This window comes from Nipponia nippon, unplaced genomic scaffold, assembly GCF_047370975.1.
Source record: "Nipponia nippon isolate SJK-2023a ecotype South Korea unplaced genomic scaffold, ASM4737097v1 scaffold_5, whole genome shotgun sequence".
NCBI classification, from domain to species: domain Eukaryota; kingdom Metazoa; phylum Chordata; class Aves; order Pelecaniformes; family Threskiornithidae; genus Nipponia; species Nipponia nippon.
Window position 1 is genome coordinate 34,220,972 of NW_028262369.1, and position 26,687 is coordinate 34,247,658.

The window sequence follows — 26,687 nt, forward strand, 5'->3', positions numbered from 1 at the left end:
CTCGCTCTCCCTATACTTTCAGCTCCAATAAATCTCCATCTGGTATTGCAAACAGATAGGAGGAGGGGAATGATGTTGAAACAACTCCTGTTTCCTACAAGTATAATTGCACTTTTCAGTTCTGAGAAAGAACTTTCTTCTAATAAAAGTTCATTTGATCTTGAAAAAGCTCAGAGATGATCAGTGATGCCTATGTTCATCAAGGCTTTCAGTTTAAGTAATATAATGGATTTTTCACTGGTGTGTATAAAAACAAATATTTGAAGATGGAGATACTCCAGGAAACTTTGAACTCATGTTGTGAAGAGTGGCACATGTCAGTTACAGGACTTCAGTTGTGCTTTCCAGCTCAAGATCTTAAATATCGTTACACTGATTCATTGTGATACAGAGGCTAGGGGAGCTGAAAAGGTCTTGCTAAAGTCACAGGTGATACCAGCAAGGGACATAAATATTTCAGAGATCTGGACTAGCTTTTAGGCTGCCTCCTAGAAAGGTTTGTGGGTCAGCTTCCCAGCTCCTCCACCCTCATCCTTGGGGTTCAGCTGGGATTCAAGGCTTTTTAGTCCAGCTAAGCTGTGGGAACTTGGATGAGTTACAATGGGAAAATTCTTGTTAAGGAGTGAGAAAGTACTTGAGATAAAGCCACACAAAGTAAGAAAAGTAAAAATTTGTAAGTGTAATTTTGGACATATCACAGATAGCAGGTCAAGGATTCAAGAGGAAAAGGTCTGACATGAAAATGAAATAAAACTTATTTTTAAGAAGAAAGGAAGAATTCTCTGCTTTCTTCCTTTTTAGGAAGAAAGCAGAGAATGAGAACAATGATTCTGCAACTCGGAGGACCAGCCTGTCCTAAGAAAAGTCAGTGTCCTGTTCTTCCCCACCTGGCAGTGTTTGCTGACAAGGCAGCGATCCTAGTATGTGTCTTATCTGGGATAGTGAACATAATTATAACATATTAATACTTAGCTTTGCATGCAGTTAGTGCTAGCTATGGATTCAGTACATTACTCAATAAGTAGGTATTTTTGTACTGCTTTGCACCATTACAGTGTAGAATGACTTTTTGCAAGAATGATATGCAAAGCTTAAGATTTGTCCAAGTGAGCCGGAGAAGCAGGATTGCTGCAGCAATAGCTGAGAGTGGAATAGATGATCAGCCTAAGCTATCTAATTTTACTGGCTGTACTGAAGAAGGGTGCTTTGTGTGAGCACTCCTTGTCTGGCAGATCTTCAGTGGGGATGATGAACTCCAAGAGAAGGAGATTAATGGCTGAAGAAGGGGTAGGGTGGTATCTTGAAGCAGTTGCTGGTTTCGCTGTTCTCATCATCACTGTCTTACAAGTTTGTAATTGTCCTCCTTAAAAAGTTCTACTAGATTAATGTATTCAGTAGTTATTCATACATTTTCTTGGTTTGGGCTAAGTTTGTGTTTACTATCTGATCCTATAATAATTTACTTTTCGAATGTGCTAAACTAAATGTACTAAACTAAACTGGACAAGGACTGGAAAAGGTTAACCTGAACTAAATTTTTATCTGCAAACTTCCATTGGGAAAATAGAATGTGTAAATTATAACTGCTGTAGTTACAGTATTTTGATGTAAGCTTGTAAAGGGGAACTACAAAAACCAATTGCTTAGAAGCATCTGCTGTGGTATAAAATGGCCAGATGGAGATCACCACACTTATTAACTGGACCTCGACAAGGGGATCATGTGAAAGCTTCTCACCTGTTACTGTTACCTGTTACCAATTTGGTTGGCTTTGCTTAAATTTCCTTTCATCAGCCTTTAAAGTTCAGCTGAAGGTTTTTTAAGCTGTGGTGTCTTTGCAGGGAAGCAGATAAGAAATGCTCACCCAGTCTGCTATTGCAGGTCAGGAGGTGCTAGCTTGGGACACTAGCTTGGGGAAATATCTTCAATTGTTTTAACTAGCTCCATAGACAGATACTTGACTGTTTTTTTGTTGTGTGTTTTTTTTTTTTTTTTTTTTTTAAGCATTGGCTACAGAAGTATGTTTTAATTGTAGCTATATGCATGTAATGTATATACAAAGCTATCAGATATTTATTTTTTTTAAATTGGTGCAAATACCTTTTATTAATTTATGCACTTGTCTACTGCGTATATAGTTTCACAACTGTTCGTGATTAAAATGTCTCTGCATGTGAGCTGTATCCATTTAAAGTAATGGATTGATGAAAAATTTGTTCATGGTAAGTAATGAGGATGAGACTATGAATTTTACAGCTCAAATATTGGGCAATTATAATGAGTTCAAATGTAATTTTGAGTGTTCATAACCAGACCAAGAAGATGCCATTTGTGTCAGCTGGAGCAGATGGTTTGGATAGGTCACCATTTAAAAACTGAATTCACAAAGTGTTTATTAAGTCCCTGAAGAATTCAGTAATTCTTTTCACTGGTACTTCTGAAATGTCCCAGGAGAAAAATTCTGCATCCATCAAACTGCAGCTCCATGGAGAAATTAAAAGATAAAAAATGACTTGTTGGTAGCATGGTCTAATAGCTAAACATTTTTATGTTGTAGTCATTTCAGTAAAGTAAGAATCTTTTCTTTTAAAAAACACGGGAATGGAAAAGAAGTGAAAGCAAATTCGCAGCTGTAGCAGGGAGGCTTTATGATGCAGATTTAGAATGTCAAGACTATGCTCTCAAAAATCAGATCATTGCCTCATAAAATGATAGTAGGAATTATCATCTCTTATTTCAAAAGAGCAAGCCATTATCTAGAATGTTCCTTTTCACCTTATTGTTAAAGCTCACTTTTCACTAAGTGCTAAAACAATTTTTATAGCTATCCAGCAGTTCTCTAAATCCCTAATCCTGCAAATATTTTGTATGTGTTTAGCCTCAGGCATATAAGGAACTGATTTTAACAGCTTGAAGATAAGTGAGTTTGTAAACACTCTTACAGTTTTTTTTCCAAGGGGATTTTAATGGAAAAGCAGGAGAGACTTCAATAAAAAAAATGACTTATTGAAGCAAATGAAGAATCATTGTTTCATCACGCTGAGATTCTGTAAGAGTCAAGAGCTGCACATCGGACATTTCATTCAAGGTATGCCTTGAAGACTTAGGGATGACTTTGAAAATCTTTTTATTCTCTTTGGCAGTGGCTGTTCTTGAAACTTTGACTTCATGTACCTTACTAAAGTACTGGTGTGCCTTACTCATCTCTGTATATTTATGATGCCTTACAGAGATTAGTTGCACAAGACAATTGTGCCATGCGTAAAATAAAAGTTGGAGCTCATTTTGAGGTTAGGCTATGAGTAGCAGCAAGTTAGAAGTGGATTCTCTGCATTACATATCCTACCACCTTGTTTTAGCCTTGCAGGATTTTCTCTTTTGTTTTTTCTTTAACAAACGCATAAACGTAAATCCCCTGTTTTCATATCTATACATGTTGAATCGAGAGGGAATGGTCCCCTTTTATTGCTTGAATTTATTATTGGTTGCACTTATTTAGCTTTGGATTTACCCAGGTTTGTGGCAATGGTTCAGTCTTGGAGAAGACATATGGAGAGGTCAGCAAGATATCAGAGAACTACATTTTTCTTTGTTAGATTTCCTGGGTATTCAACAGAAAATTAGTGCCAGGCATTTAGCTTTCATTTTGCTGCTTTGTGTCAAGAATATGAATTTGGAACAAAATTATTAACTACAAATTATTGTGCTGGCCTCTCCTTTTGCAGTCTAGTGATTCTCTTGAAGGTCAAGCCATAAAGGGAAAAGAGAGACAACATGCAGGGCAGCTGTCTGTCTGTATTAAAGTGGGAATTCTACCATGGCTTTTGTTGGAGTGAGTGGATAAAGAGCAATGTAAATAACTGTACTCTTTAGGACAGAATCTAAATGAGTGTGTTTGTTAGTCATCACTGGAGTTGCCTGTGAATCAAGAAAATAAAAGGACTGCCTGCTGTCCCTGCACTCACACTCCAGCACCCTGGATTCCACAGAAATATTCCATTTACTTTCCCAATGCTTTTTCAGGGCCAAATTTATTTTAAAGCTCTTATTAAAGGGAATGCCCTCACTTTACCTTAACAACACTTGAATTCGGATGTGATTCCTTAATTTAAAATACTATTTAGACTGGGGAATAAAAGGTTTTTGAGGCCTATTTTTATTCTTCCATCTTCACTTAATTAGTCATTATGGCCTTCACTTTGCTAAGTCCTTATGCGAACTGTGCAAAGGGGGGGGGGGGGAGTAATTTGAAGCTTTCAAAACAATTCTGTGTAAGGATTTTGTTGGTACCTTGAAAATATCAAATAATTTCTTCTTGCTTTCTCAACAAGCTTTTCAAAAATATGTACTCAATTTGTTCCAGTACTTCAAGTTTTTCCCTAGAGAAAGTTTTCGCTGATCTATGTGGCAATTTTGCTTTAGAAGAGAATATAGTTGCAATTCTTTATTTCGTTACTTTCAGTGATTATAGTGGTTTGAAATCGTGTACTTTTTTGCAGTTCCTGTGAAATTCATCGGTTGCTACCTTCTGTAACTCATTCAAAGACTCTTGTTCCTTGCCTGCATAGGTTTTATGACCACACTGTTATTTTTAATCTTTGAGAGAGGTACTATTTTAATCTATACTGCTGTATAGAATTCCAGTCTGTGGTAATAAATATATTCTGTCAATATTCCACATATGGTCTGATATTTCACTTTAACCTGCTTCTGACTTAATTTAAGGCTATTATTATTACATCATGCAAGATAAACTAGCTATACAAGTGAAGTTCTCAACTGATGAAATCTAACATAATTTCTGAGGCTTTCTTAATAACAGTCTTTGTTTGAAAATATCCTGCATGCAAAGATTGTGCAGGATTGCAACAAAGTGCTGTTCTGTAATGCCAGCTACCTTAAAAACAGTATATAAATGCTGTTTGAATTGCTGACTTGCCTCTTCTGGGTATGTACAGTGCATCCTGCTACTGCTGATACTGAAAATGTACTTTAGTACAGCACCAAGCAGCTAATAAAAAAATAAGAAACCTAGGTTTAGTTCTTTCTCTTGAATAAAGGGAATTGAACTAACAGCTTCTGAGGAAAAAGTTCTAAGAAAGTTAGTTTTTCTATAAAGATAAGCTATTTTAAAAAAAAAAAAATTGAGATTCATGTAGCAAAGAAGCATAAATTATAGTTTAGTAGTAAAGGTACCACCTGGTAGTGGGAGACACAGGAACAGGTCACTGCTCCTAAAAATTTCTCTGCCTCCTTCAATTTAGAAGCTTCTCTCTGAAACTCTCCACTGTTAATAAACCCATGTCACCATTTAACTTTCCAGCCCTATCAGGAATTTCCCAGATTCTTTGAATTGTCACAGTTTTGTAAGTTTCACAGTTATTTATGGTTTGGGGTTGAATGTTATGAATAGTTTTCTTCAAGTGTGTGTGGGAAGAAACGCTAGCTAAGATGTGTCAAAATGTTTCAGTATTTATTACTTTTGAAATGACATACTATTTGAAAAATTGCAAAGCTTAATAGTGGCTTAAACATAAGAAAAAGAAACACTGAACAGAATTAAATGTTTTGATTAACCTCTAAATAATTTTTTATCATCAGACTGATTCTGAAAAATAGCTTTTTTCTCTTTGCTTTAGCCAGTGAACAAAAAAATCAGTTATTTTCATAACATTGGTTTTTTTATAGTATTGCTAAATTTGAAATGTTGATAATTCTCTATTAGTATAGTGTAAATTTACATACTCAGTTTGATAGTCCTGTGTTGCTAAATAATTAACGATTAGTTTTGTTAAATGTCCATTGCTATGCTTTTCTGTTTAAAGGTCATGGCTTCTGCTAAATGTGTTTACCTCTGTGGCTATAGAGGAGAGCAGTCCTATTATAGCTATTTTTCGTGGCAAAACTTCCACAATAATACCACACATTAAAATAATTCTATGATATAAGGTTGGTGAGCTTAAAAAATTACTTAAAAGGGATGCTGTGAGGCAGGCATGGTAATAACTGGGCCATATCTAAATAATGGTATATCCTAGAGTGGATTAAACAACAGGGAAATTCATATTTTAATAATTTCCTACAAAAATAAATTAAATAGATCTTAGTGTCTGAGTTTCTCCTTGTGCAGATATGCAAGGTAATGGCTAATTGCAAATTCAGAGCCATCCCTTGTATATCAATGTCTTGGCAATAGAATATTGCTCTTTAAATTTAGTTCAATTTAGTATATAACATTCTTTAATTACAGCTCATCTCATATGAGGGGAGCTGTTGAGTCTTCTGATTATGTATTCCCTGTCTCCTTTTACCTAAGATGTCCTCATTAATGTTGAAAAAAAGTTGAAAATTGTTAAATAATGTATTAATGACAGGTACAATCAAAGGAGATGAAGCTATTTCCAGCACTTTGTTTTATTTGTATTTCAGTGGCACAGAAAACAAAAATCAAACCCTCGCAGCTGAATCTATTTCACACGAAGTATGAGATTTAGTTCCAGGTATCGTACCTCTATTTATTTCAATGATGTTTTGCAATAACCTTGATTTCATGGATTGTTTTTTTTTTATTTGTGCTTGGTAGGATCAAGCACAAATATATTATGTATAAAGGAAATATATGCATATGTGTGTGTATATAGGCATGTAGATATACATAAATAATATAAAAGTCCGAGTCAAACATAGAAATAGGAAAATCTTGTACGTTGGCAGAGTTGCAAACAATGGGAAGTATTAGACAAATCAAAGAAGATGGCTCTGCCATTAAAACCTTGGACCAGAAATTAGGAGATCATTAAAATGGATGGTTATGCTTCTTTCTAATTAATTCTGAGGTTTCTGTATTTAAGTTGTAAACTCTCCTGGTGGTCTCTTGGTCTATGCATGTATCTTACCTACTACAATAGACTGTCTTTCCAAAAAGGAAAATTAGGCCATTCTCTGAGACCAACTGGAGTGGCACAGATCATGTCATGTGTTTAATTTGACTTCCTTCTCAAAACAGGGTGGCAGCATCCAAATTGCATTTTGGGAGTGGTCCCCAACATGGGCTGTGTCTGGTCTTTCACTCAGGCGCTGCCTGGGAAGGGGTTAATTTGTGAAGGTCAAAACTCTGCCAGGGGGCATGCTAGGAATTTAACAGCATGAGTGGTTGTGGGTGAGGGCTTAATGCTCTTCCCTGACCTGTTTATTTATTGGTATCAAAGTAGTCAGAGAGCTCTGCCAAAATTTAAGTTTCAAAGCACTGTCGTAAGATGATAAGTATTAATACAACTAAGAATGCTCTGTGCTTACATCTTAATGTGATGCTGTCTTCATTTTCTAGTCTAAGTCAGTTTTTCAACAGTTAAAAAAAAATCTTTAGAAAAAAAATAAAGATGTGTAATATATTATACTTTTATTATACACAATGATCAAATAATTCTTAGTACCTGTGTTACCATACAGAAGATATTAGAATTTCTTGTGTTATTCATCCACTGTGTCTTTTATGGTACGACAATTTTGTGAATAACAAATATGTTGTGCATAGTCAAATTGTTGTGCTAATATCCTTGTGGCTATGGTTTTATTTTAGCTAAGCACTTCTCTTGAAAACTGGTAATATATTATTTTCATGTTTAAAATGTACTGATTTACTGTTAAAAACTGGGAAGAAAGCCAACCAAAACGTCTTAATGGCTTTTAATTATATTCTTAACATTAGCATGTTACCTGGTTGCTTTATTCTGCTGTTACTGTTAGCACAGAATTGGGGTGGGGGCAGGACAGGAGGCGGGAAGAGAAGTTACCAGCTTGGAGTTTGAATGATTTGCCAAGATCTCAAATCAAAAGGGTCTGAAATATGAAAGATCTATGGAAAGAGGAATTGATGGAACAAAAGGAAGAGCAGAAACAAGAGAAGATCAAGCTATGAAATACAAGCGGTGACAAGCCTTCCATAAAGGACTTTTTCCATTGTTCACCGCATCAAAGGTGTCAAGGAGGGGGAAATGTAGGGTCTCTAAATTTTGCATAGAATGAGGCATTCTGAAGAAGAAAAGAGGGGAGAGGACGTAATTCAAGGAGTGCCACAGAAATCATTGTTGAATCATTAATGAATTTGATGGCAAAATGCAGTAGTAGGAAGTTGTAAGAGACCATACTTGGCTTTTGTGGGGAATGCTTTAGACCAGTGATAAGGTATATTTTGACTATGGATTCAAGGGGCCATTATATTTAGAAAAAAGAAAAAAAGAAGTTATTGCAACATGCAATATGAATCATAACCCAAAAGAGGCTAAGCACTTCCCTTACTATGAGAAAAGGGAGGGACTGAGGAAGAAATGAGAATGAAGCTTCAGGAATTACTTAGGAAACCTGGCATACAGTATTTCCAATAGTCACGTAGGATGTGTTCATTGAAATAATGGCAGGAGTGATCCACTGACAACAGGAAATGGAGATTTGGAACTTCCTTGGTCTGAGAAAGAAAGCAGCTGGTCAAAAACTTTCCAGAGTCCCCACAGTTTCTGTCCTCGGTCTGTCAGAATCCAGATCTGTAAACTCTTTATTTTATTTTATTTTTTTCTAACTGGAATTTCAGGTGGAGATGCCTGGCTACAGGATATGGTCTACACTGAGGGAGTTTCAGTAGACACAAACAACATGCTTACAGGAAATGCTGATAATTGGCAAACAGTAGAATTATTCAATAAAATTTCATTACAAAGACTTTGCAACATAATGGAGTTTAATCTGTTGGGAATGCAGAGATTTTGGTTGGAGACTTTAATGCTGGCTTGAATGTCTAACATGACATGAGAATACTATTCATATTTTAGTATGAAAATCTGTGTCAAAATGTTTTTAATGAAGCAAGAAGGTGGACATTTTTAATTATCTCCAAAGTCAGATCACAATTGTTGAAAAGATCTTCTTGGCTTGCAAAATAGGGAAATGAATCTGGACCCAGTTCAGAATTATTTAGGGTTTGCTGTGTACATATCTAAACTGTGTACAGCTCACTAAAGCTGTGTAGTACCTTATAGTTTGATCTGGTGTTCTTATCTTGCATTTCAAATTTCTGACTGTATTCTCTCTGAAATGTGAATTCGTGTTACATAACCTACTGCCTAACTTACACTGGGAAACAGAAAAATTGTATGAACCTCTGAAAAGGAACAACACCAGTTTTCATTCACTGGTATGAGGAAAGAAATTGAAATGGTGGAAAATCAGCTGACCGAATCATTTAAGTCATTGTTCATATTGGTCAAAAAATGCCTTTTGTCAGAGACAAAAGAAAGAAAATCTATGAGGACAGCAAGAATCACAAGATATGTCTCTGTTGCTATAGTAGGTATGGATTTTCCCAGATATGGGAAAGTATTGTAGAGTACTGCTGTGTAAGAGTAGAAGTAGAAAGAGTATGAACTCCATGATTTTTCATCTGCTCTGAAAAGTCTCTGTGTGGAAACGATACATGATTTTTCTACTTGCTGTTAGAGTTCCCAGTAACAGATGCTTATTTTAATGAGCAAGTGAGGTTTTTAGTGTGTTTAACCTCTATTAGCCTTACAGAACCAATCCCACCCTGGGTTGTGGAACAGCTGCCATAGCATTGCTTCTTCCTGAAAGGACTTACTCATTGATTTTGGGACCCCGCAGTAATTGCACTGACTTTATATTTTCCCACGTGTAGTACTGAGTTACTGTACTGGGGAGTTCCACAGATCTCGGAGTTGCACCCAAGATCCAGATAAACCAAAAGCTACAGTCTTGTTAAATTCAGTGGGCTCTTGATAAGATTTAGTATTTATACTATTAACTCTTTAATAAGGTGATGATGTGTGGGCTAAAGAACACAGCTGCCTGTCAAGGATGTGATCTGAGTTGACCCCTGCTTTTTAATTCATGGACCAAAGAACTGAGAAAATGCAGGATTACAGTGATGGGTTAAAAGTAAATGGCCACGTGCCTGAGCAAAAGGAAGCCAAGGAAGTGATTTGTGTCCTAGGCGCGTCTCTGAGTCACAGTGCCTCCCAGAGTGATTGCTGGGAATGTGCTGAAGTTTATGACCTTAAGAAAGCATTATTTTTCTGCAACTCATTGACCCAGTTGCTGGAGAAGTTAATATTATTGGGTATTTTCTAAGCGTCAGTTTTGCAGGGTTTCTTTTTGGACAACTTCATCTTTGTTGGGAAAAGGTGGGCACTGTGCTATATAACATGAATTTTCAGGCATCAAAGGCAGATGTTTCTCTAAAAGTTTTAAATACTAAGAGAAATATTTGTGTTTTCAAATTAGAGATGAATACTTTCCTTCAGATAGGGGATGGGAACCTAATGTGGAAGTGAGATGTAATCTGGTTTTTACCTAGACAGGCAAATTGTCCGGAGATTAAAAGAATCAACTGCAAAGGTGAGGAAAGTAAGAAATGTTGAATGATATTGCTAGAAAGCTGAAGTATATAATATTTCATGTTACTCTGGGGACAGTGTTCTCAGTTGTTGAACTCACTCCACAGTTTATATGTGGCTCCATTTGTTAATAAAGCTATGTGTGGACATTAGGACCCATTCCAGAAACCAGTGCAGTGCCTCCTAAAGATGCCTGCACTGGTAGCCGTTTAGCTGTTAATGGACTTCATGGAACATATATTAGCCTAGTGATTCCCATCCCATCATTGTCCTTCTGTTACAGGAGGTGGCATCTGTGCAAAGCAAATGTCTCTATTATCATCCTTCTCCCAGAGACATTATAAAGTGGTAAAACTACACATGTTCCATTTCCAGAATATCATTTGCAGGCGGAAGCTGAATCTGTACTTAAAAGACCTGTTAATATGACCAAAATGTGGCGTGTAAATTCCTTTTGTTGTCTTCGTGCTAAGTGTTGTGAAGTTGTCCAGAAGGACTAGGCTGCTCTGATCAGATGGTAGGTCTGGTTGGGGACTGCAAACCTTTTTGATTTGCTGGCATCCACAGCTTGTGCATAAAATAAAATAAAATAGTGACATCTCATGTTTGGACCAGGCAATTATCTTTTTTTACAACCACAATAGAGCCAACAAGTCCTTGTTAAGATACAACAGTAAACAACTTGGTCATTTTCCGCTGTCCTTACTCATCCTCCAAACGCTGTCCTCCTTGTGGTTGATAGCAGGGGTAATGTTAATAATACCAGGAGTATACCTGGGATCTGTTACAGGCAAAAAGGAAGGAGTACCCAATGGTGTGACTGTTTCAAGCAGTGTAACCACAGATAATCGGTCTGAGGAGCTGTCCACCCAGTGAAACAATGGTGTGAGGTAAAAAGGACTTTGTGTACACAAAGTAGTTTAATCTAATTAACGTGGCTTACAAAAGAAGAGCAGAGATGTGGTAACCCATGTCTTGCCATGTGTCAGTACCGAGGTTATGGATTCACTACTCTTGGAGAGCTTATGTTGTCTAAGAGTTGCCAGCCCATGTTGATGTCTGTGGCTACATCTTCAGGGACGTGACAGTTAGGTTGAGCAACTCTAAGAAAGTCAGCTATGTTTTTCTGAGTAGTGATGAAGCCAATAGAATGGTTTGAATTTTTTTATATGGTGTATGATCTATTGTGGTTTGTTCCTGTGATTTCACATGGCTTGAATTATATTTCATTGCTGTGTGGGTTTTATGCTAATATTTTGGAATGATTGTGTGATGCCCGTTTTTGCTATAATGTGTCACTGAAGATCCAGTCAGTGGCTTTTTTCCATAATCATCATAGCACTCCATCTTGTTTCTACCATTTTGAAATATGCTTAAAACTATGTTTATCACTTAAAGTTTCAAGCAAAGACAGGCACTCACTTGCCATGATAAAAGGTACAAGTCACCAACTGAATTGAAAGGGTTATGCTTTTGTGATTTGAGGTATTAGGCCAAAACCCCCCTGATTCCCAGTTCTAGACTCCCTATAAACACATGACAGGTAGGGACAATGCAATTTTCTACTGCTCTGACCACGGAACAACTTTGAAATAGTAAAACCAACGGTACTCTTCTGCTCCAAACAGACTGAGCTCTCTCTACTCTTGACACCACTGTGGGATTCTAGTCACAGTAGGCAGGACAGACAAACATAAAGGGGTTGTTCCTCTCCTTTTATGTATGTTTTACTCGCAAGAAAGAAATAATTTCTCTGAGACTTATATGAGGAACTGGTCCTGGATCATTGTTTCAGGTCTGCATTATTATTTGCATTTTGGAAGTTTGCTTTGCAACCGCAGGCTTGGGCAATTTTTTTTAATGCTGTCACCCATGGTACAAAAGTCTCTAGGACATTGTCCCTTTCGCACAGAATACCTATTCTTTGCTTTTACTAAAAATGTGTAGCTATTACTCAGATTACCCTAATTCTTAGCAAAGAATAAATGAGAAGATGAATTATTCTTCCTCTTTTTGAAAATATAATCTACCCCCAAACTTTGTTTTAAATGCACATCAATTCTCCTGCTGTATGTCCCGCCTAAATTTCTTTCTACATCCAGTTTTGTCTAATAACCAGTCCCTTCTGGGAATAGAAAGAATTGCTTCTGTCATTTGGTATCTCACTGTGAATTCTTGATTAGTTTAGCATATTCCCTTTTTCCAATATATTTTAAGTTTGAAAAAAAGGATTTTAAAAAGCAAAATGATAAGTCTGTATTTCTCTCCATAGCAGTAATATTTTTCTTGGCTCGCATTCACTATTTTCAACTATTTTTTCATATTTAAAGTCCATTTTACTCTGTGGGAAAGGGCTGCAGAACACAGTGTTTTCTTATTACCAGCTAAATAGTAAGTTAGTAATATATTAGAGAGCTATTTATAAAAATAAATTAAAATTAATATGGTTGATAAAAAGAAATGATGAGTTATTTACCATACAACAGTATTTGAAAGTTGGCCCAAAAGACATTTTTAAAAAAGGATATTTATGATAAAAAAATGTGTTATCAAAATAATAACTGTGCACACATAAATATTTGTAACATATTTACATATATTATAAATGTATTTATATATGGTTGGTTGTCCATTGCTACTTCACTAATTCCATATTTGTCACAGGTAGAACAAATGCAATTTCCAGGGCTGACACAGCGTCATCTGCTTGTTGAACCCTAGTTCCCCTTGTGATACATGTGCAGCCTGCTACTTGACTTCAGGCAGGGGATTTCATCCTTCAGTTTGAATAGTGGTAAAGTTGTAAATGTTGAGTTTAAATGAGATTTATGATCCGTCTAACTCAAAAGGAACACTGCTGAAAGGATCAAGGGCATCTCTACTGCTTAAGACAATCTTCTTTTCTTGGTCCAGCTGGGCCAATGAAAGAACTCTCTGGCCCCTAACTCATCATTCTTGATTCGACTTCTCTGCCAGTCACACAGGTAATGTGATTGCTCTCTTCTTAAAGCAAACGTGCCAAGATAACTCTAACCACTGCTGATTTTGCTTGACGCTAATCACGGAGCACCCGGAGGCAAGCTTCTCTTTCACTGCAGAACCCAGTGCCCCAACAGGCAGCTGGGGTAATTGTCTCTCATACTGGTCTGGCTGGATCTGAAATAAAGTATAAGCCCACCTTTAGCTTCTCCACTAGGCTGATTCTATAATGGTTTGGTGCAGCGCCAACTATGCTGCTCAGCTCTCTGCATTTGCACTGCTTTTCTTCTCTGGCATGATTAGAGGTAAGTGCTGCATGAGTTGGTGCAAGTGAAGAAATTTATGTCCGCAATTTGCTTAGCTCATTTGGGCTGAAGTTACGCCTTTCTGGAAAAAAATGGTCTGAGCACTTTCCATAGTCCAGCACTGAAAGCTAGAAGAGATCATATCTCCTCAAGTCAAGAAAGAACAACTCGAGCCCATAACAAACCACTGAAATGCAGTTGCTGAAATTGTGTTAGAAAAGATTCTGCAGAAGTTGATATCTTCATTGAAAACATTTTCTCCAAGTGAAATGACGCTATAAGTACAGAATACAGTATGAAATTAATTTTCATTACCAAGCATCCTGGCATTTACCCAGCTGTACTCAAAGCTGTTAGAACATGCTACAGAAATGTACTCTGTCCAAAAGTGATTAAAAGAATGAATCTGAGGTTGGCTTCTCCTGCTGACAATCCTGCTTATGACACAAAGACTGATGTCTTGTCATTTAAAAATACACCAGAAGCTAAGAAAAAGAAGCCTTAACCGATCAATTGGGGACACAGGCATTTTTAAGCTAGTAAAGGATTTCTACCCATCTTATGGTTTTGTTTTGCTTTCCTTGTTGTGTTCAGTGTTATTCATGAAAACACTGCTTTAAATCATCTATTCCTGCTGAGAATTCCTGGATGTGGAATAGTGTGACTAGCCAAGAAATCTGTAATTGTTCATCCTGCATAGTCTCTGGATTTAATTCCTTTCGAAGATCTGTCCAAATCAAAATGTTTGGCTGTGAGTTGGTACTTGTGAGGGAGAAGTCCTTGTAGATTGAGAGTGGCCGGCAGTGCAGTATAATGATGTAGGCATCCTGTCAGATATACCATACTGGTCCTAACAGTACTGGGAGCTGGGAGTCACAGGATACTGTTAGTACAGGTCGTCCTCTGGGTCCTCAGCTGTAGATTTATTCTTTTCTGCATGTAGCTATCTTTGCAGGCGTCTCAGGTATATTCATCTGGGCTGTGTCTAATTTTCTGGCCACTGTAGTAGTCAGCACTGGTTTGCTGTACTCACTTGTGCCAAGGTAGTGCCAGAATTTGGGGAGCTAGCCCTGAGAAAGGGCTTGGTGGTGCAGTGCAGCAGCCTCCGTCAGTGGAGAGAGGGAGAACTGGTGCACACTGATCTTAGAACAACCTGGACACTGTGACATGGTGGTGGAAGAAGATTAGCACAAAAAGCAAAGCTTGGTCCCTTTCTTCTAACAGAAGTGTGTTTGGGGGGATGCCTGCTGAGTGCTGGAGCAGTCTTTTAACCAGATTAAAAAAAAAGCTTAATCAATAACCACCAAGCACGAGTAAGAGCAAGTGTGCTGATTGGCTGGAGACAGTGCTGCAGGGCAGCTGGCCTTCGTAGTGTGGTTTGCTAGAATTGAAGATGGAATTTTTCTATTAAAGGAAAACTTATCTTACAATTTAGAGACATCGTTTTATTATTACTGCATATAGTAATGACTTGTGTGTTTAAACCGAAACAATAATGAAAAATGAAGCAGAGGATGGACAACAGTATCACAGTGTTATTTGCAACATTTAACTGCCAGGGAATGGTAATACAGAAAATTGCTCTTTATTATAAATTCTTCTGATTGAATTAGGAAATGTACAGCGAAGCCTCAGGTTTTTAATTAATAATTTTAATACACTTTCTAAATGCATTCGTTGCCTTTTTCATTGCTTTCTTAGTTGCCTTTGTCACGTCAGTTACTGAGGAACCAGCTCCAGGCAAACTTTGTAAATATACTTGCAGCAACTTTTCACGACTATTTGGCTTTCGTTTACAGATATCTAAACAGATGCTGCAGAACAGCCTTATATAGGGATGTATATGTTAACTTACTGCTTCTTTCTAATACTAGTTACTCTTCCCAGATAGCACAGCCCTTGTATTATAAAGGCTGATAGTGCACTACTGAAATTTTTGTCTGAGTTCTGTCTGTCATTTGCATTGTTTCTAAACTATCTGTTTTTCCACTGTTCTTCTTTAAGAACACATAACAAGGGTTAATGCTATTTCATGACTTGATTCATGACTTGATTTCATGATTTGATTTCACAATCAAATACTGCCAATGTTAATCTACTTAGTTTCTGTGCAAGTAATTGACCATACACCGCCTACTCTTATTAACTGGAAGTCAAGTGATTTTAAAGATGTTCTGAACAAATCAAGTGGAAATGTGACCTTGCATTACTTTTTTTTCCATACGCACTACTCTATTTTGTTTGCTGAGGTTTTGTTTTAGGTGATCTGGCACCTTCAGATCTATAGTATTAAAGATGATGAAGAATTACAAACTCCTAAGTATGCTTTCCTTCTCATTACTAAGCTGTCCATCAAGTTTTTAATGTGTTACTATGTCAAACTTTTTGTCTTTTTCATATAAAAGCAAAGCACAATAATATTGAAATTACTCAGTGATTTTTTTTTAAAAAAAGTTTTAAACTTTCTAAGCAATTTAAAGTTACATCCTATAATAACATGACATCTTACATAAAATACTAAAATTCTATGTATGTATAAAACATTTTCAGAACCACATGCTTAAATTTTTTTATTTGTCCAGTAATGGCTAAAATAGAAATAGCCTGTTTATATTCTTTTTTTTTTCATTTGAATACCCTTCCTTTATATTTCTTTTTAAAGAAAAGTATTTATCTTACATAATTTGTCATAACATATGCAAATTACACACTGAGATATCCATCCAGATACCCTGAAAGGTAGCATAGGTGCTATAGCACAAACCACTAACCTATTCAGCAGTAATTCACTTCTGAGTGGATCCATAGATCACGAGGTGAATACAGACAGTGAATGCAGAAAGGACTGAACCTGCTTTTATGGTTTACATAACACAAATAATATTTGGTGTTGACAGATGGAATAGAGTGCTCAGGACTCGGTAATAAAGAACAAGAGCACAACAGATAAGAGAACATTGAGTGTAGAGGGCATAACTCTGTAACGGACACACAGTGTTTAGAAGATGAACAATATAACAAACTAATTATGTTTCAGTACAAACAGTGCCTGAACAGGAGATGTGGTCTGAGCCAAGCTCTTGGCACTTGTGGCTCATGCAGCCCAATTTACATCACGCTTTTTCAGTGAGTAATTGAGCACCCTACTGTAGAGCTGTTTAGCTCTTTGATCATTTCTGCATGCAGTTACCATACATATGCAATCCCAGAAACTGCATGCTCTATTCAGAGATGCAGATAATGAGGTATTTTTGCATTTATTTACATTCAGTTAAAAATCCAGTGGCACACTCAGTTTGAAATGTAGCTGCTTGCCACCTTTTTTAACGTTTTTGAAATGGAAATTCTAGATTTGTTTTTGTCAGTTAAGAGGAATAGAATGTATTACCAAGTATAAATAGATAAAAACGAAACTGAAAATTTTAGATCAACCCAAAACATTAAAATACTGTTCTGCAGAATATAATTGTTTTGTCTCTTCTTAGGATACTTTAGCATGTTTCGTATGATTGCAAAATTACTTTTCTGGTCAATCTTTGATTTATCTCCACCAATTGGCATGAAAGCCTTACCTTCTCTGGCCATATGAAATTTTTCACCAAGAAACTGCCCTGGAAAGCTTCATTTGAAGAGTCACCTCAGATCAGTAAGAGCCACCAATTGTCTTTAAGCTCTTGAGGATCATCTGCCTTTTTTAATAATGTCTCATTACATTAACTTCCCTATCTGTGCCTTTGGTTGAGTTCACTTATACGCATGCGCAGCAGCAATTCTTTCCCTTTATTATGCATTAACTTCTGTCAGGTAATGGTGTGCTTTACAGTATTTTAAATTTTCATTTTTTTGGTATGCCCTATGAGAAATTGCTCCAGAAATCAAGGAATTAAAATTGCCAAAATGTGGTTCCTCTGAATATAATTAAACAATTGAAAGAAAATACTTTCCTAAATGACAGTAAGGAAAAATTTTCCCACATGGTGGGAACAGGATATATGAGTTGCTAGAGGTTTGGCATATTTTAACATGCACAGGAAGTTCTTTTCCCAGAAAGAATAAAATTTACTTTGCGATGTTCCTAAAAGGAGGTTTCCTTAACCTGAACTTGAAACCAAATGGAAAATAAATTTTGAATTGTTGGTTCAAGTCATCTACTTTTTTTAGGTGGCTGAAGACTACACAGAATCAGTGGGTTCAATTTTTGTCTGCTGCTGTGTGTATAATAGAGTGTGATATAGCTCTGAAACTATAATAACTGAAAAGATAAATTTAAATTGTAGTATCTGTAAATTTTTTCTGTGCACTGTGGTGTTTTTATACTCAAAATATGATGTGAAAATAGTCAAGAAAAAATTCAAGGTGTATTAAAGAGGAGAAAAATGGCAGTCCAGCAAACAATATCTAATCTGTCAGATTTCTTCTGAATTTTGCTGGTGGTTTGAATGGGAGAGAATTCAGTCTTCTTCCTATTTAAAAGGGCAAAGCATAGCTATAAGTTAAACTTCCATTGCAAGACCGCCTTTAAACTGAATTGTGAATTGTGGTCAGAAAGCTTTCTGGCCAGTTGTTGTTTGGTCCAAAGTATCAGGCATATATTGGGCATATGTCTCAGTTAGGAGGCATTGAATCATAGCTGAAAGGCTGCAAAGAAATTGGCTGTGTAAATTCTTGCCTCTGGCTTGAACTGTGGGTAATAGTTGACTTTGCAGGAGCACAGAGGGCAGCCCTTGCAGAGAGAGGTCTGGATGAGAGGTCATCCAGGAAGTAATTCTTTACTGCTGCTCAGATATTAGGTGTTCATCCTGAGCTTTTCCTTTGCCTCTGACAATCTACCCACCACATGCAAGGAGCTGAAGTTTGCCCAGGATGGCTGGCTGATTTTGGATCCTGTCTTCATGGTAGGTTTCAAGGACTGACCTTAAACCTTACTACAGCTGTGTTGTATGCGCTACCAGTGTTAATGGCTGGCAGCAAGGCATAGCCATGGTGAGCTGTGCATGCCTAGGCAGAGTCCTCTGGTGGGATCATCTAATGTACTTGGATTTTGAGGATAATGTTCCCTTGGAGCACTACAGAGGCTGAAGGAGATGATGAAGTAGTCATTTTGGAACGGTCAGATTCTGCAGAAGGACCCTAAGCATGTTTGATTTTTTTTTTTTTTTTTTTGTACTGGGGGAGGAGTGGTTTAGACCCACTTCAGCCTGAGATATAATGGATGAGAGAGCAGCAGAAGTGAGATTATTCTAGGGATTTTGTGTCTGCACAGCTCCTTAATGAACTTTGAAACTGGATGATGTGGTAGCACCAATCCATGCAGCCCCCTGCGAACTGGATCTACCAGCTGCAGAGAAGCCCTTGAACTGTGTTGGTCACTGCTGATCCAAGTTGCAAGCACCCGGGGGGAGCTGGTGGATGGAGATGTGCAGAGGAGCAATGCTCTGCTGTGTGTAGAAAGGGAATGCTGATAGAGTTGGTGGGAATCATTAAGGAAAATGTAGCTTATTCTTTCTTTAAATACATATTCTGTTACCATGCTTTCTAACTTGTTCCATTTCCCCCAGTTCCTTAGACAACCTTTGGAGTGCAGGAACATGGAGTGGTTGCATCTAAAGCAACAAGATCAGAGAATTTTTTCCCCTCTATCTCCCTTGATGGAAGTTTGAATGGCTTAATTTTTTGACATACTGACAAAGCTCTTCTTGCTGACATTACTCATCTGGCATTAGGGTCACAGTGGTATCCCTTGCTTTGATACCTGTCAATAAGTGAGAACTCACTGCGTGAAATAGCTGGTTGTAAGTCAGAAGGCTCTTCTGAAATTATATTCATTTGATGTGCTTTCTATGTATCATTTTACCTTCCTGTGAGACACATTGATGAAAGGATGGAAGAGACTGTATAATGTAACTGTATTCTTGAGAAATCTCTCTCTCTCACGTCCTTGCCTAATAGCTTGTTACAGAAAAATTTATTTCCAACCAGTTATCCCTACATTGCCTTTAGGACCAACAGATAAGGTGACAGTTGCTTCAGGTGATAGTATATTTTGTGTGCTAATGTAATTAAATGCAGAGAGAAGCCATTGTTAAAATAATTAAATCCTACAACTAGGGCCCTGTACTCCCCTCTGTGGGAGAAGTTAAACAATGATGTATTCATGGGGGAACAGAAATTAGAGATTTAGTGGAGCTATCTGCCAATGCAGTCCCTTTCCAAATTGCTGCCGTTTCTCCACAGGAATTTCAGGGCTCCTCCAGCTGTGATTTTTCTGGGTGCCCTTTTAAAGCTCTTAACCAAGATAACCAGAATAACCCTTTGGCTCTTAGGTTTTTGTAATAAATCATATGAGAATGGGGGCCATGCTGTTTAAAGCAAGGAAGTAAGGAGAAAAGAAAATTAAAAGAAAAAATGCAAAAAATTCCCGTTGTGAATCTCACAGGATTATTTCTTTTGTTGTTGAAATGTTGGTTTTGCTCAACGATTTTAAATAGTTGCTTGATTTCCAGGCTTCAAAATCACAGAGAATAGTCAGTAAGATTTCTTGCACTTTCTATGTGGAGAATCATTACTTGCATATATAGCATTTCCAACGGCCTCATACTTGTGGGTTGTCAGTGTCTGTTCTGAGGACTGGATGATTTTATGTCCAAATTTTTTGAGTGTCCTCCAGTATGGAGTGTATTGAGTTTTTTAATGTGTGTATGTGTGATTAACTGGGATATCTGTTGACATGTTTGAATGTAATACTTAGGGATTTCCATTAAACTCAGCAGGATTGAGCAGTTCTGGAAACAAATCGTAAATATTCATGTAGAGCACTCCAAAATTCAGATATCCCAAGTATGAGAGCTACTGAAAGTTGGTGAGATTATTAAGTTTCAGACTTGCTAGAAGCAAGAACTATTAGAAATGTTGTAAAGGTTACTGTCCTATTGTTCTGTCCTGCCTGTTTTTTACAGATACTTAGCACGTTTTTTAAAGACATCTCTACCTTGAAGTATATATCTCAACTGACTTGAAATCTGAAGGCTGAGAAGATTAAATCCAACAAATAAAAATTAATAAGATGTCAAGTTGGGAAAAAGTCCTGAAATCCATTCTTGGTATGGTGTGTTCCCTTTTTTAGTAAAGTAAAATGTTCTCTACATGGTTTTCTTTGTTTATGGAGGAGAGAATCATTGCCAAAGGAAATGCAGAAAGATTTGTTTAGAGAAAAAGCAGCTCTCTAACTACTCACATAATCATGTGAATGACTAAATGCATAACGGGTTTATCTGGTGAAAGGTAAATGCATTGGAAATCACTGTCTGAAAACTCACTTTCCATTAAAATACATGTGAATGATACACTAGAAACAACAGAAACTAGAAACTGGCTTTGATGCTATGAAAATGGTAGCTGATAACATGACAGCATTTGGAGCTATGTTACCAACAAATCCCATACCATTTTCCCCAGCTCTTGCTTTTTGCTTATCTGCAAGGCTGAGCTCTCAGCTCTGCATAGTCACCGACTTCATCCAGAATCTCAAACAATGGGAAAGCAAGGACAAATTCAACAACTTACTGTAACTGCCAGAGTGACAGCAGCAGAAGGAAAAGACAAAGCAAAGCAAAAAAATCTGGTGCTAACAACAATGACATCTAACAACCATCTGACATAGTCTAGAGCCTGTGCTGTACTGCTCTGCCTGCCAGCATATTGATTTTAGACCCTGCATGGCACCCAGATGCTACAGTGGTGCGCAATAAATAAATAACATTGTTTTGTTCACAATGAAGATGACTCAGGACGCTCAAGAGACAGGGAATGATTCATATGCAGCCTTCAGACCTCCATCAGCTGTAAGCTATTTTGCTTGCCCTCAGGAATTCTGTAACTGAGACAGGGAAACAGATAGTGTGTTACTGCTGTGCTTGGCTACTATATGTTAATTTACAATTGTTCCATGTTCAAGTAAGTTGTTTCTTATTCCTCAGGTGGGTGCAGTGAGGATATTGTGAGAAGTTGCGTGTACTAGGACACGTGCCTGGTGGAATGAATTCTTCTACCGTTACAAGCCATGCAACTGAGCAGCACAAGGCAAAGCAAATGATCTGCAGTCTGGCTTCTCCTCTGCTACAAGTGCCTTTCTTTGGAATATCACCATGCTCTTTCTCAGTCCTGCACCTGATATTTGAATTACCTTTACATAATTTTGTGCCTTTTTTTTTTCTTCCTAGAGGGTGACAGAATGGCAAGGTCCCAAGCTACACTCGTTCTTTTCATGGCAAGAGATGTGCAAAGGAAAAGTGTAGCTCAGTTTGAAGTTACAATTTCCTTTTAATTGGTCTGTACTTCTTCATGGCCGCAAAAGAGCTCCATTTACTGCTGCATCCTGCTCTTGCTGGGTATGGATAGAGCCTGTTGCTCTTGTGCCTTATCTCTGTTGTTCAAGTCTAACTCTCTAAACTTTTCAGAGCATGAGAACACAAAGCTAATGAAACCCATCAGATCTGTCACAAATATTATGTGGGAATGTTACAACTTTGGAACAGAGGCACAAAATAAAAAAATTATTTGCATGGTAGAAAAATTGCACAACTGGTCATTCTGAGAGGCAGCTAGAAACTCTAGATGTTCTAGTTCTTTTTCCTTACCTGGGAGGATTTGGGAGCAAGGTTCTATAAGTAAAAGAAAATTTTTACATGGCTGTACTGCATTGTTTAAAAGTTCTTATTTTTCTCCTTTTATTACAGCTTTACAATTATGATTAGAAGCAAATGTCTAATTTGAGAAGGCCAATTCAGGAATACAATTGTTGCCTGGCCCTGTCTTCTCTTCTGCGCAAACCTACGCAACCATGAACATCCAGCTTCAGCTTTGTGCAGCATGGGATCCAGATGGATGCTTTTGCTGAGTCTGGGATTTTGTTTACAAATGCTTCCACACTACAAAAAACCCCAAACAATTTCCCCACATACAGTTAGTATAAGCCATTTAAAAAAAAATGCATTTGAATATCATCTATATTTAATACATGTCCTAAAGGTAGAGATGCTGAATTTTTCTGCTAGGTTTTAACTCCACTTTAGCCTTTTCTGTTTCTTGGTTTTATTTGTCCTTTGAATATGGGTTTTGACTATGCTGTCTGAATGACTGTTTTCAGCTGAATTTTTTTCCATGTTTCCTAATGAAAAAAGTCTCCTTCTGCTTCACCAGTTTCATTTGTGCATTACAACAAAACAGTGCAGGAGGATTACATTTGTCAAACAAAATGAAAACATATTTAAAGGACAGATATTCTTTCCAAACACTAACGGGGTTCTTTGCCTAGGTCTACAATAAGAGTTTTTAACCACTGCAGAAGCTCGGTAAAACTCTCTGGAAGTTGGGCAATATAGTAATGCCCTGTAATTTTTTTACTGCCTTCCAGTTCAACTGTTTTACCACCACCAGCCAATGTGTCTTCACAAGTTCCTTCATAGTGAGTCTCAGTGTGTACCATTAGCTCCAACTTATAGATAAAGCTGCCAACATTATTTCTTCACCCCTGCTCCTACCTCCAGAAAGTCTTGGCTAACAGGTTTCTGAGCAATGTAGCCAGCAGCAGCTGGCTTCTTTGCGAGCAGATGTGGTGCCCACTAAGATCCATAGAAATACTGTAGCTACCTGAAGCAAATGTTGGCTCTGCTCTCAGGTGACTTCTCCAGTGCTCTGTAGGCTCCTGGAATAAAATTTGTGATATTGCATACGGGATACAACAGATATTTCCAGATGTTTAACCCTTGGTAATATGTAGCATGCTTTTGATTAAACTTCAGATAGAAGCTATTTGCTATATCTACTCAGGATGATGCTCAGAATGCTATGTCAGGAAACGAGTGTAATTCCAGTTGTATACAGGTGAGTATTTACAGGGAAAAATTATTCTCTAGCATCTACCAATGTATCCTATGCTTTGCCATCTTTATCACTTACATCTAGTAGCCATAAATGGCTCCTAAAAGTTTCTTTTGACTTCTTTTTAGATACATTTAAATTTGACCTTTCTGTTATTTTATTTCATCCTTTTTTTCCTCATTTTTCATCCTGCAGTTTGGAACAACCATTTTCTTCATTGTCCATGAAAAGATTTCAAAAGATGTATGAGTATTTACCCTTCTTGAGACAAGCATGTCAATAAAATTCTGTATAAAACATATATTCTACTTTAATGTGGTTCAGATTACCACGTAATATCCAAAATGCGGAAATATCATATTTTAAAATGGAAGGTTTTCATCATCTCTGCTAGAAATACTACATCTGTGCATGGGATACGCTGAAATCGCTAGCAGCAACCCAGAACTAAATGGGTCTATCTGAAATCCCTGAAATGACCTGGAAATATTTCCTAACTGCCAAATGGCACTAAGAACAGTTTGAAATACAATTATTGCTCATTATGAACTGTTGTAATTGTTCTAGGACTGTGAGCAGCTGTCCAGAAGACAGTCTCTTTACCTGACATAGCATGAGTGAAATTGAGAATCATTACACTTCCTGTGTCAATATTGCTGTCTATACAAAAAATGTAGCAAAGTGCACCCAAGTCTGATGCAAGATCCTAGCTTGATATAAATTTGACTTGAAGAGAGTCACACGTTTTTAGGTCTTTGACTGAGACCTAAAGACCTGACTCATAATGCAAAGCATTCTCAGGAAAGATTGTTTTGTCCAAAAGTTTAATTCTAAAATGTGCTGGAATTTTTTAATTCTTTTTCAAGTTGCATTTGGCAGAGGTGTTTACTGTCTTACAAGTGGCATAGTGTGACATTCTTTTGTAACGGAAGACAAAACAAAGGAGGTTCATGGAAAAAAGAAATCAAAGGCTGGTTAGTGGTGAATAGAAGTAAAAAAAATATATGTAAAATGAATTGAAAATTAATTATATGGAGGAGCTTTAAAGTGAAATAACTGGAGATTTGGTCATCAGGAAGTGTTCGAGACAGAGACAGGAGGAAATAGGTGTTAAAGTAACTTTACCTTTCATCTCAGTAATGGTCAGTCTGAACTGATGCACGATGATCTGGAAATAGGTATTTTAAAGCATATGAACATTTATTTTCTTCATCTTTTCCTTTTCTGCATGCACCTCTAATGAGTCTGACCAACTCTGTGTATTGGCTGTTTTTTGGGGGATTCCACTACTGTTCACTACCAATATTTACACAGGATGTATATGCACATTTCTGCTTGAAGAGTACATCCAAGAGTGTATTGAAGACACCTCAATATACCTCTCAAATGGCAAGTATTTTTACTAAATGTGATTGTTTCAGTTTTTCATATATCGTGAGATTTACGAGTAGAATGAGTGAGTCTAATGCAATGTTTATGTTCCAATTTTTGTCAGTGGACAAATGGGACAAATGATTCTTGATATAAAGCAGAGTCTGCCTGAGGTCTAATTTTATGTCAGTGCTATAAATATCACTCTTGCCAAGTCCCATTCATTTCCTAGAGTGGTCGCTTTGTTCGCAATTTTGAGTTTATGCTTGGGCTGAAGGATTTTGCTGTATGTGTCGTGATCAGTCTCCTTCATTTCCATCACCAAACTCCCTAAAGCAAACTTTCACTTTGGAAAGCAGTGCCCATACAGTGAGAAGCTAATTACCTATTGTCACAACAGTGCACACAAATGAACAGTTAACAAAGTCACCAGGTAGGACCATGTTCAGTAATGCTCTGTATGCTATAAGACAGATACAAAGAGTTTCTCCAATGTTTGTTTATTTCTCCTCTGTCTCTTCAACACATATTTTTGAAATATTTGCTCTTGCAGGTTCTTCACAGTTATTGGGCGTGCAAACTATGTGATTTGAGTTATGGTGTTTGCAGTCAGTTGATATTAGGTTTCTTTACACTGTGTTCCTTGAAGACTTTCGTAATTCTGCAAGATAATGCCCACCTTCTTAACTGGCTGTTGGCAGTACTTACTGAAACCTGCACAGGTAAGTCTCCTGGTCAAAAGATATGTTCTGTGCTTGGTTGACTGATTCAACCTACTGACCTGTATAAATAAAGGCAGCCCCTCCAAAAAGCCAGCTATGCTCATTTTTTCAGTCACAATTTGGAGAAAGAGGTTAGTACAGACATTAGATATCCATGCCTGTTGATTTTTGGGGAATGTATGAGAACCTTCTTGGTTTGGTAATAGTTGCTAGTGAGTGACTTCCTAATTTAAGTTTATTTGGATTTCATTTACCATTGATGTCTAATTGTTCAGTTACAAAGATGGTTGGTATACTTATCTACAGCTTGCACTGACTTTGGACTGCATTTGCACTTTGATAGACCACAACAGCATCACTAGTCCTTCTGGATCCTTGATGTGTCATGGCATTGCATTTAGGAGCTGGGGAAACATTTTGTATATCTGGAAGTAAATGACATATGATCTGTGTCTTTTTTATTCTGCCTTCAGGGAAAGTGATGAAGAAATGGTTGTATCTCGCAGAGAATGAGAGATGTTTTGCAGAAAATGGCTGGAGAAAGGTCAAATTTGTGACTATTTTATGTTGTGAAATGTACATTGTGAAACTAATGAAAAACTTATGAAATTGGTTTCTACTGAGTAGAGGAAAGGCAGAATCTGGCCCATAGGGAGAAGCAATAAGTATGGAATAGGAAGAGTACAATAGTTTTATTTACATAAAGACTTAGTAAAACAAGCTGTGTTATTTTAGCTGAGTCTGCCCGATTTACTACCCAAACACAATACTTCATGATACATAATTGGCATCTGATCAATACCACATAAGTGGAATGTTGTTGTGCAATGTTCTGTCTTTGGAGCAGTTTCCTTTCTCGGTGCATTACCAGTAAGGTCTGCTACAGAGTGCTGAGAGAAAGCGCGCGTGAGGGAGCAGCATCCCCAAATGTGCTTTTGGAAGACGTGGGATAATCCTTTGCTATAACGATAAAATCGTGGTGTTTCTGACTGTCTCTGTTCTGCTCCAGAGGCTGCTGCAGCCTTTAA

At 37.3% G+C, this 26,687-nt stretch overlaps 1 long non-coding RNA gene across 1 annotated transcript; it reads left to right on the forward strand.

Annotated features, from left to right (window-relative positions):
• Window positions 1-1,823: 1,823 nt before the first annotated feature.
• Window positions 1,824-20,767, forward strand: LOC148052125 (uncharacterized). Its single transcript, XR_015699073.1, has 5 exons — window positions 1,824-1,881; window positions 2,139-2,222; window positions 2,945-3,088; window positions 6,430-6,500; window positions 20,644-20,767. It is a non-coding gene; the product is annotated as an uncharacterized LOC148052125 (long non-coding RNA).
• Window positions 20,768-26,687: the final 5,920 nt, after the last annotated feature.